This window comes from Bufo bufo, chromosome 1 (genome assembly GCF_905171765.1).
Source record: "Bufo bufo chromosome 1, aBufBuf1.1, whole genome shotgun sequence".
Lineage (NCBI taxonomy): Eukaryota > Metazoa > Chordata > Amphibia > Anura > Bufonidae > Bufo > Bufo bufo.
In genome coordinates this window covers 160,955,681-160,971,900 of record NC_053389.1, presented here as the reverse complement: position 1 = coordinate 160,971,900, position 16,220 = coordinate 160,955,681, and positions in this window count along the sequence as shown.

Sequence of the window (16,220 nt, the reverse complement as noted above, 5' to 3'; positions counted from 1 at the left end):
TCAGTTCCGGAACGGAACGTTTTTTGGCCGGAGAAAATACCGCAGCATGCTGCGCTTTTTGCTCCGGCCAAAAATCCGGAACACTTGCCGCAAGGCTGGATCCGGAATTAATGCCCATTGAAAGGCATTGATCCGGATCCGGCCTTAAGCTAAACGTCGTTTCGGCGCATTGCCGCATCCGACATTTCGCTTTTTCAGAGTGGTTACCATGGCTGCCGGGACGCTAAAGTCCTGGCAGCCATGGTAAAGTGTAGCGGGGAGCGGGGGAGCAGTGTACTTACCTTCCGTGCGGCTCCCCGGGCGCTCCAGAGTGACGTCAGGGCGCCCCAAGCTCATGGATCATGTGATCACATGGATCACGTCATCCATGCGCATGGGGCGCTCTGACGTCATTCTGGAGCGCCCCGGGAGCCGCACGGACTGTAAGTATACCGCTCCCCCGCTCCCCACTACTACTATGGCAACCAGGACTTTAATAGCGTCCTGGGTGCCATAGTAACACTGAACGCATTTGGAAGACGGTTCCGTCTTCAAATGCTTTCAGTACACTTGCGTTTTTCCGGATCCGGCGTGTAATTCCGGCAAGTGGAGTGCACGCCGGATCCGGACAACGCAAGTGTGAAAGAGGCCTTAAATAAATTCTTTTTACAGTCCTTAAAGGAAACTTGTCACCAGGATTTTGTGCATAGAACTGGGGACATGGGCTGCTAGATGGCCGCTAGCACATCTGCAATACCCAGTCCCCATAGCTCTCTGTGTTTTTATTGTGTTAAAAAAACGTTTTGATCAATATGCAAATGACCTGATATGAGTCCTGTATCCGGAGATTAGTCCAGCGTAAAGGAGCCCAGCACCGCCCCGCGTCCTCCGAATCTCCTCCTTGCTGGCTGACGTCACAGAGCTGGAGCGCCGAAATCTCGCGATGCGCAAGCTAGCGCATGCGTAGTTCGTTCCCTGTGCTGATGCCAGCACAGGGAATGAACATGATGCCAACACTGCGCATGCGCTAGCTCGCGCATCGCAAGATTTCGGCGCTCCAGCTCTGTGACGTCAGCCAGCAAGGAGGAGATTCGGAGGACGCGGGGCGGTGCTGGGCTCCTTTCCGCTGGACTCATCTCCGGACACAGGACACATATCAGGTCATTTGCATATTGATCAAAACGGTTTTTTAACACAATAAAAGCACAGAGAGCTATGGGGACTGGGTATTGCAGATGTGCTAGCGGCCATCTAGCAGCCCATGTCCCCAGCTCTATGCACAATATCCTGGTGACAGGTTTCCTTTAAAAAAAAAAATTACCTTCTTGGTGCCATTGTACGTCGCAGGAACCCCAGGGCCGCCGTATAGATGTATGTAGGCCCTGAGGTTGCTCCGGAGCCACTCGGAGCCTCAACCTTCTTGTTAGAGTCCCTCCTGAAGCGGTTCCGGATAGATCGCCAACGCGTGGTAACCTGTTTGACTGTTGAAAAAAACATAAAAATTTAAATTTGCATGATGTAAGGTTAACAACAATATTAATGTAGTAAAATACGTATTGCTGTACTTACCACATTTCTTCTGAGCCGCCGCAATAAGATCCCCCCAGGTCTCAAAAAATCTGAACATATGTCCCTCCAGAGCCGCTGGGTGTGATGATGATTAGCGTGGTGGCGGTCGGAGTGGTCCCATAAAGATGGACGCGCCTCCACCAGTTGGATGGTGGAGCCTCTGGAACCCTGAAAGAAAAAGAAATACAAAATTAACTGAAAATCCCCCCAAAAAATGCAAATTACAACTACTTAATCAAGACTTGCACGTCTACGACCGCCACGCACACTCCCATTAACTCTGGGGGATCGTGGCAGGCGGCTCTAGGTGCAGGTTGCTAAAACAAAAACAAAAAATGGTTTAACCATAATGTATTTAAAAAATAAAGCTCAAGCTTGAGAAAAGGCTCCTATATAGAGCCAAAAAGTTGCATGTCCTGCTTGGGTAAATAAAGTATTTTTGTCATTTTATACTTCTTGGAGTGCTGCCCATCCTTTTTTGTCCTGTATTTGTTGGATTGGCTTTTATCCATATTGGGCCAGCTGCACCCTTTTGCTTTCACCAGGGACGGTGCTGCCACTTTTTCCCTTTTTCTATATATATACAGTACAGACCAAAAGTTTGGACACACCTTCTCATTCAAAGAGTTTTCTTTATTTTCATGACTATGAAGGCATCAAAACTATGAATTAACACATGTGGAATTATATACATAACAAACAAGTGTGAAACAACTGAAAATATGTTATATTTTAGGTTCTTCAAAGTAGCCACCTTTTGCTTTGAATCACACTCTTGGCATTCTCTTGATGAGCTTCAAGAGGTAGTCCCCTGAAATGGTCTTCCAACAGTCTTGAAGGAGTTCCCAGAGATGCTTAGCACTTGTGGGCCCTTTTGCCTTCACTCTGCGGTCCAGCTCACCCCAAACCATCTCGATTGGGTTCAGGTCCGGTGACTGTGGAGGCCAGGTCATCTGGCGCAGCACCCCATCACTCTTCTTCATGGTCAAATAGCCCTTACTTTCAAAGTTTTCCCAATTTTTCGGCTGACTGACTGACCTTCATTTCTTAAAGTAATGATGGCCACTCGTTTTTCTTTACTTAGCTGCTTTTTTCTTGCCATAATACACATTCTAACAGTCTATTCAGTAGGACTATCAGCTGTGTATCCACCTGACTTCTCCTCAACGCAACTGAAGGTCCCAACCCCATTTATAAGGCAAGAAATCCCACTTATTAAACCTGACAGGGCACACCTGTGAAGTGAAAACCATTTCAGGGGACTACCTCTTGAAGCTCATCAAGAGAATGCCAAGAGTATGCAAAGCAGTAATCAAAGCAAAAGGTGGCTACTTTGAAGAACCTAGAATATGACATATTTTCAGTTGTTTCACACTTGTTTGTTATGTATATAATTCCACACGTGTTAATTCATAGTTTTGATGCCTTCAGTGTGAATCTACAATTTTCATAGTCATGAAAATAAAGAAAACTCTTTGAATGAGAAGGTGTGTCCAAACTTTTGGTCTGTACTGTGTGTATATATATATATATATATATATATATATAATATACTTCTTGACAGCCCTGGTCCGGGCTTGGTCTACCTCCCCTGATGGCGAGACCACCACTGGTGAGCCAGCCACAGCTGGAGAGTCGGCAAATGATGATGAACAAGCCTATAATAAAAGCACATACTGATTAATGCAACGAATCAAACAGTACAAACTCCAAGCGTTGATTTTATACTTACCGGCCTCTGAATACGACAACGCCTTCTGGGTGGGTGTCTCCAATCAATTGGTTGCTGTGAAGACATTTGTACGCAACATAATACCAGACAAAATACAGATAACATTAAAAGAACATGTTTAGAGCACGGTTTACAGAGATATCACCAATTTTTTTTTTTTAAATACTTACTTTATAGAAGATAAATTGGTGCTTGCCAACCACAGAACTTTCTCTTTAGTTAAATTTTTTGACGAAGCTAATAAAAAAAAAAAAAAATTAATCCCACAGATGCTATCATCCCCCCAAATGCCATCAGCCCCCCCCAGAGCCAGCAGTCCCACACAGTGCCAGCAGCCACTGCCAGCAACCCACCTAGTGACAGCAGACCCCCCAGGGCCAGCAGCTCCCCCAGTGCCAGCCACCCCCCTAGTGCCAGAAGCCCCCCACAGTGCCAGCAGCCACCGCCAGAGCCAGCAGCTCCCCCAGTGCCAGCAGCCCCCCACAGTGCCAGCAGCCTCCCACAGTGCCAGCAGCAACCGCCAGAGCCAGCAACCCCCCCTAGTGCCAGCAGCCCCCCCAGTGCCAGCAGCCACCGCCAGAGCCCCCCTTAGTGCCAGCAGCCAGAGCCAGCAGCCACCGTCAGAGATAGCAGCCCCCCCCCTAGTGCCAGCAGCCAACACAGAGCCAGCAACCCCCCCTAGTGCCAGCAGCCAGTGCCAGCATCCCCCCACCACAGTGCCAGCAGCCAGAGCCAGCAGCCCCCCTCAGTGCCAGCAGCCCCTCCCACCCCAGTGCCAGCAGCCCCCACAAAGCCAGCCACCCCCAGTGCCAGTAGCTTCCCCAGTGCCAGACCCCTCCCATGCCAGCCCACCCCCAAGTGATAGATAGATAGAACAGATATAGAACAGATAGAAAAAAATAAAGACAGACAACAGACAAACTTTCAGTGTTCAGCAAGATGGCCAACGATGCTGGGAGGGAAAGAAAATTACTGGGCATGCGCAGAGACCTGAACGTTTTAAAGCGGAGCCAGTACAAATGGATCCGTCCCCATTGACTTCAATTGTGTTTCCGGACGGATACGTTTGGCTCCGCATTGTCAGGCGGGCACTAAAACGCTGCAAGCTGCGTTTTGGTGTCTGCATCCAAAGCAAAACGGTGACCGAATGCAGCCCAACTGATGCATTCTGAGCAGATCCTTATCCATTCAGAATGCATTGGGGCTGAACTGATCCGTTTGGGGCCGCTTGTGAGAGCCCTTAAATGGATCTCACAAGCGGACCCAGAAATGCCAGTGTGAAAGTAGCCTTAGTCTTGGGATAACCCCTTTAAATTACAATTATTATATTTGAAATATTGTGTCTCATTACAAGACAGTGTGAGTGCTAGCACCTCTGTATTCAACCAATATATTGTTCTTTTGCTGTCTTTACAGGAGGCCGGCTGTTTTTACGGATGGCCAGCTAACGGCTTGAGCATCCATGTTGTATAACTTCAGAAATTAATTTCTACTGTAAAAAAAACATTTACGGAACTCTGGTTTGGTTCCAAGGTACCACTTGGAACCGAAACAGAGTTCGGTAAAAGGTTTTTAACAGTAGAAATTAATTTCTGAAGTTATCATGAGATTGTGAAACAGCTCTCATTGTTCACTCTTTGTGTATAATTGTCAATCTGAGTTTGGACCACAAGAGGTCGCTGTTTCTCCACACTGCTAACAGACTGCAAGCTTTTGCATATTCATGGGAGGTGGCGCTGAGTTGCAGAAGCAAGAAAAAGGAAGCAGCAGAGCAGACATCTTGCAAGAGACTGTGTGTAAGGCCTCCTGCACACAACCGTTTCTTTTTCCGTTTACGGGCCGTTTTTTGCGTTCCGTATACGGTCCGTATGTGGAACCATTGATTTCAATGGTTCCGCAAAAAAAAGGAATGTACTCTGTATGCATTCCTTTTCCGTATTTCCGTTCCGTTGAAAGATAGAACATGTCCTATTAATGCCCGCAAATCACGTTCCGTGGCTCTATTCAAGTCAATGGGTCCGCTAAAAAAATGGAACACATAAGAAATGTACTCCGTATGTCTTCCATATCCGTTCCGTTTTTGCGGAACCATGCATTGAAAATGTTATGCCCAGCCCAATTTTTTCTATGTAATTACTGTATACTGTATATGCCATACGGAAAAACGGAACAACAGATCCATGAAAAACGGACCGCAAAACACTGAAAAAGCCATACGGTCATGTGCAGGAGGCCTAAACTGAATCTTCTAGAATCTAGGATGTCAGTGCGTCCTAGACCAGGGGTCTCCAAACTTTTCAACAGGAGGGCCACATTGAAGATTTTACAAGTATTCGGGGGCCGGAAAAAAAAATCAGTTATGTATTAACCACCTCAGCCCCCAGTGCTTAAACACCCTGAAAGACCAGGCCACTTTTTACACTTCTGACCTACACTACTTTCACCGTTTATTGCTCGGTCATGCAACTTACCACCCAAATGAATTTTACCTCCTTTTCTTCTCACTAATAGAGCTTTCATTTGGTGGTATTTCATTGCTGCTGACATTTTTACTTTTTTTGTTATTAATCGAAATTTAACGATTTTTTTGCAAAAAAATGACATTTTTCACTTTCAGTTGTAAAATTTTGCAAAAAAAAACGACATCCATATATAAATTTTGCTCTAAATTTATTGTTCTACATGTCTTTGATAAAAAAAAAATGTTTGGGTAAAAAAAAAATGGTTTGGGTAAAAGTTATAGCGTTTACAAACTATGGTACAAAAATGTGAATTTCCGCTTTTTGAAGCAGCTCTGACTTTCTGAGCACCTGTCATGTTTCCTGAGGTTCTACAATGCCCAGACAGTACAAACACCCCACAAATGACCCCATTTCTGAAAGTACACACCCTAAGGTATTCGCTGATGGGCATAGTGAGTTCATAGAACTTTTTATTTTTTGTCACAAGTTAGCGGAAAATGATGATTTTTTTTTTTTTTTTTTTTTTCTTACAAAGTCTCATATTCCACTAACTTGTGACAAAAAATAAAAAGTTCTATGAACTCACTATGCCCATCAGCGAATACCTTGGGGTCTCTTCTTTCCAAAATGGGGTCACTTGTGGGGTAGTTATACTGCCCTGGCATTCTAGGGGCCCAAATGTGTGGTAAGGAGTTTGAAATCAAATTCTGTAAAAAATGACGAGTGAAATCCGAAAGGTGCTCTTTGGAATGTGGGCCCCTTTGCCCACCTAGGCTGCAAAAAAGTGTCACACATCTGGTATCTCCGTATTCAGTAGAAGTTGGGGAATGTGTTTTGGGGTGTCTTTTTACATATACCCATGCTGGGTGAGATAAATATCTTGGTCAAATGCCAACTTTGTATAAAAAAATGGGAAAAGTTGTCTTTTGCCAAGATATTTCTCTCACCCAGCATGGGTATATGTAAAATGACACCCCAAAACACATTCCCCACCTTCTCCTGAGTACGGAGATACCAGATGTGTGACACTTTTTTGCAGCCTAGGTGGGCAAAGGGGCCCATATTCCAAAGAGCACCTTTCGGATTTCACTCGTCATTTTTTACAGAATTTGATTTCAAACTCCTTACCACACATTTGGGCCCCTAGAATGCCAGGGCAGTATAACTACCCCACAAGTGACCCCATTTTGGAAAGAAGAGACCCCAAGGTATTCGCTGATGGGCATAGTGAGTTCATGGAAGTTTTTATTTTTTGTCACAAGTTAGTGGAATATGAGACTTTGTATGAAAAAAATAAATAAAAAAAAAAATCATCATTTTCCACTAACTTGTGACAAAAAATAAAAAATTCTAGGAACTCGCCATGCCCCTCACGGAATACCTTGGGGTGTCTTCTTTCCAAAATGGGGTCACTTGTGGGGTAGTTATACTGCCCTGGCATTTTCCAGGGGCCCTAATGTGTGGTAAGTAGGTAAATGACCAGTGAAATCCGAAAGGTGCTCTTTGGAATGTGGGCCCCTTTGCCCACCTAGGCTGCAAAAAAGTGTCACACATCTGGTATCGCCGTATTCAGGAGACGTTGGGGAATGTGTTTTGGGGTGTCTTTTTACATATACCCATGCTGGGTGAGAGAAATATCTTGGCAAAAGACAACTTTTTCCATTTTTTTATACAAAGTTGGCATTTGACCAAGATATTTATCTCACCCAGCATGGGTATATGTAAAATGACACCCCAAAACACATTGCCCAACTTCTCCTGAGTACGGCGTCACCAGATGTGTGACACTTTTTTGCAGCCTAGATGCGCAAAGGGGCCCAAATTCCTTTTAGGAGGGCATTTTTAGACATTTGGATACCAGACTTCTTCTCACGCTTTGGGGCCCCTAGAATGCCAGGGCAGTATAAATACCCCACATGTGACCCCATTTTGGAAAGAAGACACCCCAAGGTATTCAATGAGGGGCATGGCGAGTTCATAGAAAATTTTTTTTTTTGGCACAAGTTAGCGGAAATTGATATTTTTTATTTTTTTCTCACAGAGTCTCCCGTTCCGCTAACTTGGGACAAAAATTTCAATCTTTCATGGACTCAATATGCCCCTCACGGAATACCTGGGGGTGTCTTCTTTCCAAAATGGGGTCACATGTGGGGTATTTATACTGCCCTGGCATTCTAGGGGCCCTAAAGCGTGAGAAGAAGTCTGGAATATAAATGTCTAAAAAATTTTACGCATTTGGATTCCGTGAGGGGTAGGGTGAGTTCATGTGAGATTTTATTTTTTGTCACAAGTTAGTGGAATATGTGACTTTGTAAGAAAAAAAAATAAATTCCGCTAACTTGGGCCAAAAAAAAGACTGAATGCAGCCTTACAGGGGGGGGGGGATCAATGACAGGGGGGTGATCAATGACAGGGGGGTGATCAGGGAGTCTATATGGGGTGATCACCCAACTGTCATTGATCACCCCCCTGTAAGGCTGCATTCAGACGTCCGTATGATTCTTACGGATCCGATCAGTCTATCAGTGGATCCGTAAAAATCATGCGGACATCTGAATGGAGCTTTACAGGGGGGTGATCAATGACAGGGGGGTAATCAATGACAGGGGGGTGATCAGGGAGTCTATATGGGGTGATCACCACAGTCATTGATCACTCCCCTGTAAGGCTCCATTCAGACGTCCGTATGATTTTTACGGATCCGATCAGTCTATCAGTGGATCCGTAAAAATCATGCGGACATCTGAATGGAGCTTTACAGGGGGGTGATCAATGACAGGGGGGTAATCAATGACAGGGGGGTGATCAGGGAGTCTATATGGGGTGATCACCACAGTCATTGATCACGCCCCTGTAAGGCTGCATTCAGACGTCCGTATGATTTTTACGGATCCGATCAGTCTATCAGTGGATCCGTAAAAATCATGCGGACATCTGAATGGAGCTTTACAGGGGGTTGATCAATGACAGGGGGGTAATCAATGACAGGGGGGTGATCAGGGAGTCTTTATGGAGTGATCAGGGGTGATCAAGGGCTGATAAGGGGTTAATAAGTGACGGGGGGGGGGTGTAGTGTAGTGGTGCTTGGTGCAACATATTACTGAGCTGCCTGTGTCCTCTGGTGGTCGATCCAAACAAAGGGGACCACCAGAGGACCAGGTAGCAGGTATATTAGACGCTGTTATCAAAACAGCGTCTAATATACCTGTTAGGGGTTAAAAAAATCACATCTCCAGCCTGCCAGCGAACGATCGCCGCTGGCAGGCTGGAGATCCACTCGCTTACCTTCCGATCCTGTGAACGCGCGCGCCTGTGTGCGCGCGTTCACAGGAAATCTCGCGTCTCGCGAGAGGACGCACCGGCGCGTCCACCCAGAACAACAGGACCGCCGCAAAGACGCAATCCTGCGTACGGCGGTCCTGAGGAGGTTAAATTAAATGTATATATTTTACATGGATCGTTTTTGTAATCAGCATGATATGACTGAGAACAAAAGAGAAAAAACTTTAGCAAAACAACGCAAAGACACCCGTGTCCCTATCAGCGGTGTCCCCATCAGCACAAAAATGTCCCCATCAGCACAGCAATGTCCCCATCAGCACAGCAATGTCCCCATCAGCACAGCAATGTCCCCATCAGCACAGCAATGTCCCCATCAGCACAGCAATGTCCCCATCAGCACAGCAATGTCAGCATCAGCACAGCAATGTCAGCATCAGCACAGCAATGTCAGCATCAGCACAGCAATGTCAGCATCAGCACAACAATGTCCCCATCAGCACAGCAATGTCCCCATCAGCACAGCAATGTCCCCATCAGCACAGCAATGTCCCCATCAGCACAGCAATGTCCCCATCAGCACAGCAATGTCCCCATCAGCACAGCAATGTCAGCATCAGCACAGCAATGTCCCCATCAGCACAGCAATGTCCCCATCAGCACAGCAATGTCCCCATCAGCACAGCAATGTCAGCATCAGCACAGCAATGTCAGCATCAGCACAACAATGTCCCCATCAGCACAGCAATGTCCCCATCAGCACAGCAATGTCCCCATCAGCACAGCAATGTCCCCATCAGCACAGCAATGTCCGCATCAGCACAGCAATGTCAGCATCAGCACAGCAATGTCAGCATCAGCACAGCAATGTCCCCATCAGCACAGCAATGTCCCCATCAGCACAGCAATGTCAGCATCAGCACAGCAATGTCAGCATCAGCACAGCAATGTCAGCATCAGCACAGCAATGTCCCCATCAGCCGTGTCACCCTTAAGCACAGCAATGTCCCCATCAACGATGTCCCCATCAGAACAGCAATGTCCCCATCAGCGGAGTCCCCATTAGCAGCTGATAGGGGCCACCACTGATGGGGACACTGCTGTTGGGGACGCGGCTGATGGGGACACCATTGATGGGGACACCCGTGTCCCTATCAGCGGTGTCCCCATCAGAACAGCAATGGCCAAATCAGAACAGCAATGTCCCCATCAGAAAAGCAATATTCCCATCAAAAAAAAAATATTCCCATCAAAAAAACAATATTCCCATCAGAAAAACAATATTCCCATCATGGGGACACCCACTGATGGGGACGCTGCTGTTGGGGACATTGCTGTGCTGATGGGGACACCACTGATGGGGACGCTGCTGTTGGGGACATTGCTGTGCTGATGGGGACACCACTGATGGGGACACCATTGATGGGGACACCCGTGTCCCTATCAGCGTTGTCCCCATCAGCACAGCAATGTCCCCATCAGCGGTGTCCCCATCAGCACAGCAATGTCCCCATCAGCGGTGTCCCCATCAGCACAGCAATGTCCCCATCAGAACAGCAATGTCAGCATCAGCACAGCAATGTCCCCATTAATGATGTCCCCATCAGAACAGCAATGTCCCCATCAGCGGAGTCCCCATTAGCAGCTGATGGGGACACCACTGATGGGGACACTGCCTTTGGGGACGCGGTTGATGGGGACACCCGTGTCCCTATCAGTGGTGTCCCCATCAGAACAGCAATGTCCCCATCAGAATGGGGACGCTGATGGGGACATTGCTGTACTGATGGGGACACCATTGATGGGGACACCTTTGTCCCCATCAGCAGTGTGCCAATCAGCGGTGTCCTCAGCAATGTCCCCATCAGCACAGCAATGTTCACATCAGCAGTTTCCACATTAGCAGCGTCCCCATCATTGCTGATGGGGACGCCGCTGTGCTGATGTGGAAACCGATGATGGGTCACCGCTGATGGGGATACCCATGTCCCCATCAGCGGTGTCCCCAGCAATGTCCCATCAGAACAGCAATGTCCCCATCAGCAGTGTCCACCGCAACATCCCCATCAGCACAGCAATGTCCCTGTCAGCGGTGTCCCCAGCAGCATGTGTCCCCATCACCGCTGATGGGGACACCTCTGATGGGGACATTGCTGTGCTGATGGGGACATCGATTATGGGGTTACCGCTGATGGGGACATTGCTATCCTGATGGGGACACCATTGATGTGGACACCCATGTCCCCATCAGCAGTGTGCCAAACAGCGGTGTCCCCAGCAATGTCCCCATCAGAACAGAATTGTCCCCATCAGCAGTGTGCCCATCATCGCTGATGGGGACACCTCTGATGGGGACATTGCTGTGCTGATGGGGACACCATTGATGGGGACACCCGTGTCCTCATCAACGGTGTCCCCATCAGAACAGCAATGTCCCCATCAGCACAGCAAAGTCCCCATCAGCAGTGTCCCCAGCAGCACAGCAATATCCCCATCAGTATGTGTCCTCAGCAGCTTGTGTCCCCATCAGCGCAGCACAGCAATGTCAGCGTTCCCCATTGTGTCCCCATCAGCGTTGTGCAACACTTGCCTCCGCTGTAGCCGGCTTCTGCTCCTCTTCTTTTTTTTTTCTTCTTGGACTCCTGAGTCCCGACTCCCGCCCGCTGCTACACACGTGGATTTGTTATTTCAAACAGCGGGCGGGAAGAGGGGAGGTGCCGCACCTGTGACGTCACTGGTTGCCGGGACATCGGCGGTCCCAGCAGCCAATCAAAAAGCACAGCGTGACAGCATGGGCGGTTGTCCGGCTTTCGTTCCTGCAACCTGTCAGCTGCGGGCGGGCGCGGAATCGAACACACAACACAAGCGTGACAGCATGGGCGGTTGTGCGGATTTGGTTCCTGCAACCTGCCAGCTGCGGGCGGGCCGGATCGAACGCACAAGCGGGCCGGTTCTGGCCCGCGGGCCGGGGTTTGGAGACCCCTGTCCTAGACCTTCAGGAACGGCAGCTGAGTAATCACCGTCCAGTACAGATCCTGTCCGGAGGAAAGGGAATTGTTTTTCAGGAAGGCTGATAGGAGTTGAGGAACGGAGAATTATCTCACCTGCAGTACCTCATGGTTCCTGAAAGGACTTGTCATTGTTCAGTTGGAAGCCATCATCGGATACAGATCAAGACCCGGGTCAGTAATATCGTGCATGCACCGCCTAGTGATGTTTGGATTAAGATTAGGCCTGTAGTTAGTCAGTCAGGGTCATTGCAGTGTATCAGGCCAAAAGTGTAGCTACCGTTAGTACAAGGACTCTGCTACTTAGAGACATTGCATACTGAGAGCAATCTTCCATGACTACAAACCTATTTAGTGTCTTCATTAAGGAAGTAACATTTGCACACGTGTTATCATACCGGTTATGTAAAGGGGAGGGGGGAAATATTGTATAGAACTGATCAGTTTGTAAGCTTCTGTGCTGTACCGCAGATGACCCCGAACTAAGCATACACACAATCGTTTGCGTTCTGCAAAGGGTAATATCAGGTACGATGGGACAGTTCTAGTTGTGTCCGCCAATAGGCAAATTACGACAAACTGCCTCGGTATCTACCAGGGGGCATCTTGCTGTGCAGCACAGGGGTTCTCAGATGTGGCTGAGTGCATGTAACCTGATTCTTTGTTCATTTTGGGGTTTTGTTTAATACCTTGTTACAGTAAAAAGAAATCTGATTCACAAAAGCTGGTGTCAAAGTTGCTTTCCTCGTTCGTGACTTCGCTGTATCCTGGGGAGCTCACCCCAGTACATGCATTATTACCCAAAGCCTCGTCAGACTTCGCAAAGTAATAACTTCGGCTCATCGGAGCCTATGCATTCTAATACTGTACGGAGCGCTTGTTCCGTACAGTATTCTAACGAAGTTTTATGCCAGTGGTGGGCAACCATTTTTGTCAACTGAGCCAAATATCGCCAAAACCACGATTGGAATTTCTTTCGAGAGCCACATTTTTAAAACCTAAAATATTGCATCAACAGTACCAGTGAGGACTATTAGGCTCATGCACACGACCGTGTGCCCGCAAAAAAGTAGCGCATGCTGAAGTGAATGGGTCCATGATGCGTGCTGCACACGGCCGTGTGCAGCCCGCATCAAGGACCCATTCAATTCAGGATCCGGGCGCATGCACTACTTTTTTGCGGTGCGGAGGCACAGCCAGAAGCACCACGGAAGCACACTGTAGCACTCATATCCCGGATCCTGGACCCATTGAAGTGAATGGGTCCATGATGCGGGCTGCACACGGCCGTGTGCAGCCCGCATCATGGACCCATTCACTTCAGCATGCGCTACTTTTTTGCGGTGCGGGCAGTCGGATGCGGATCGCGAACCCCATTCAAGTGAATGGGTCCGCGATCCTCATGCAGCTGCCCCATGGTCTGTGTCCGTGCATTGCGGACCGCTATTTGCGGACCGCAGCACAGGCACGACGCCCTTACATTCGTGGGCATGAGCCCAGAGTGTGTTTTTACATACTTTTATATGTACTTTCTTTTATTTGGATCTTGATTATTATTTCATTTTATCTTTATCATTTTTTACTTTTCTTAAACTTGTCTGCAGATGTGGATGTAATGTGGATGACGCACTTATGGGGGATACCTGTGGATGACGCACTTATGGGGGATACCTGTGGATGACGCACTTATGGGGGATACCTGTGGATGACGCACTTATGGGGGATACCTGTGGATGACGCACTTATGGGGGATACCTGTGGATGACGCACTTATGGGGGATACCTGTGGATGACGCACTTATGGGGGATACCTGTGGATGACGCACTTATGGGGGATATCTGTGGATGACGCACTTATGGGGGATATCTGTGGATGACGCACTTATGGGGATATCTGTGGATGACGCACTTATGGGGGATATCTGTGGATGACACATATATAGCATAAGATGCTATATATGTGTCATCCACAGATATCCCCCATAAGTGCCCTCCGCAGATATCCCCCATAAGTGAGCCATCCACAGATATCCCCCATAAGTGCCTTCCAGTAAGTAATGTATTAGTGGGGGGAAGGAAGGGGGCAGGGACACTTGCGGCGGGGCCGGTGCAGTGCACACACCGGGGGCGGCTCCTACCTTTCTGCTACCAGGACATTTCGTTCCTCTGGAGCGGCGGCCTCTTCACCACTCCACCCCTCCTCACAGTGGGCAGCCGAACTAGAGCCGCGCTGCCCGCCCTTCTGCTGCTGTGCGCAGCGTGACATCTCTCCCTCTGTCATGCGCCTCCTGCCCCGCCTGCCTGCTTCATTCATAAAGTGGAAGGAGCAGACAGACGGGGCAGCAGGCGCATGACGGACAATTTACAAGCAGCTTGAGCGGCGCGATATGGCTGCGCGGCCGCCCACCCGCCAGCCCGAACCAAAGAGCCGCAGTGAAGGATCAAAAGAGCCGCATGTGGCTCGCGAGCCGCGGCTTGCCGACCACTGTTTTATGCAAACCGACTTCAGATGTTTCATCCTTAATGAAAGTGATATTTTATTGGAAGTATTATTTTCAGCCACACCTGCGCTATCATGCTCTCCCGAAAATCTCCATAAACAGTATTGTGTGCAATGTGTCACTGTTTCATCGGTACAGTATAAGTAATGTATGTATATTGCCTGTATTATACTCCAGAGCTGCACTCACTATTCTGCTGGTAGTCATTGTGTACATACATTACTTATCCTGCACTGATCCTGAGTTACATCATGTATTATACTCCAGAGCTGCACTCACTATTCTGCTGGTGGAATTATTATTTATTTTAAAGTGCCATTAATTCCATGGTGCTGTACAGCCAGATGGGGTTACATAAATATAAAAATACAATAAACAAGAAACTATTAACAGACTGGTACAGAGGGGTAGAGGACCCTGCCCACAAGAGCTTACAATTAGTGTTGAGCGAGCATGCTCGGCCGAACTTCTGTTCGGCTCGAGCATCGCTATTCTCAGCACATGGCGGTACTCGCATGTGCTCGAGCGCCATGCTCAAGTCTCCTCCCCGCACGTTTCTGCTATGCAGCCAATAAATGTGCAGGTAAGTACTGCCATCACTGTAATGCCATTGGCATTACAGTGATTGGCTCGCCAGAACACGTCATCGGGTGCTATATAGCAACCGATAAAGCATGTTCGGCTCATTTGTAGTCAGGGAGAGCTGCGCTTTGGAAGGGACAGATAGTGTAGGGAGTGTGATCGCAATCTATTTAGTACAAAAATGTTTCAAAGACCCAAAAGTCCTTTTAAGGACTATTGTGTGTAATGGCAGGCTGGCAGTATTTTATAGCTACAGTACCAATTTTTTTTCCCCTTCCTTTTCAATACTTTTTCTATAGAGGGTGTCTGCAGGGACTTGTGACATCTGTCCAATACCTTCTGTGTGTCAGGGTCAGAGATTCAAGAAATATAAGTGAAAATTAATATATTTTTTACATCATTTTCAATACTTTTTCTATAGAGGTTTATGCAGTGACTTGTGACATCTGTACAATACCTTCTCTGTATCAGGGCCAGAGATTGGAGAAATATAAGTGAAAATTCATATATTTTTCCCTTCATTTTCAATACTTTTTCTATAGAGGGTGTCTGCAGTGACTTGTGACATCTGTCCAATACCTTCTGTGTGTCAGGGCCAGAGATTGGAGAAATATAAGTGAAAAGTATTGAAAATTAAGGAAAAAATATATTAATTTTCACTTATATATCTCTAATCTCTGGCCCTGACATACAAAAGGTATTGGACAGATGTCACAAGTCACTGCAGACACCCTCTATAGAAAGAGTGTCTGCAGTGACTTGTGACATCTGTCCAATACCCCAATACCTTCTGTGTGTCAGGGCCAGAGATTGGAGAAATATAAGTGAAAATTCATATATTTTTTCCTTCATTTTCAATACTTTTTTTTTATAAAGGGTGTCTACAGTGACTTCTGTACAATACCTTCTGTGTGTCAGGGCCAGAGAATGGAGAAATATAAGTGAAATCTATTTTCCTTTTTCCATACTTTTTCAATATACTGTGCTTGCTGTGAACTGTGACATCCGTGCCACATCTTTTGTGTCAAGCGTGCATATAACATTTAATATGAAGAAGGCGAGCAGTAAGGGACGGGGAAGTAGCCATGATGCTGATGGTTCACGCAGA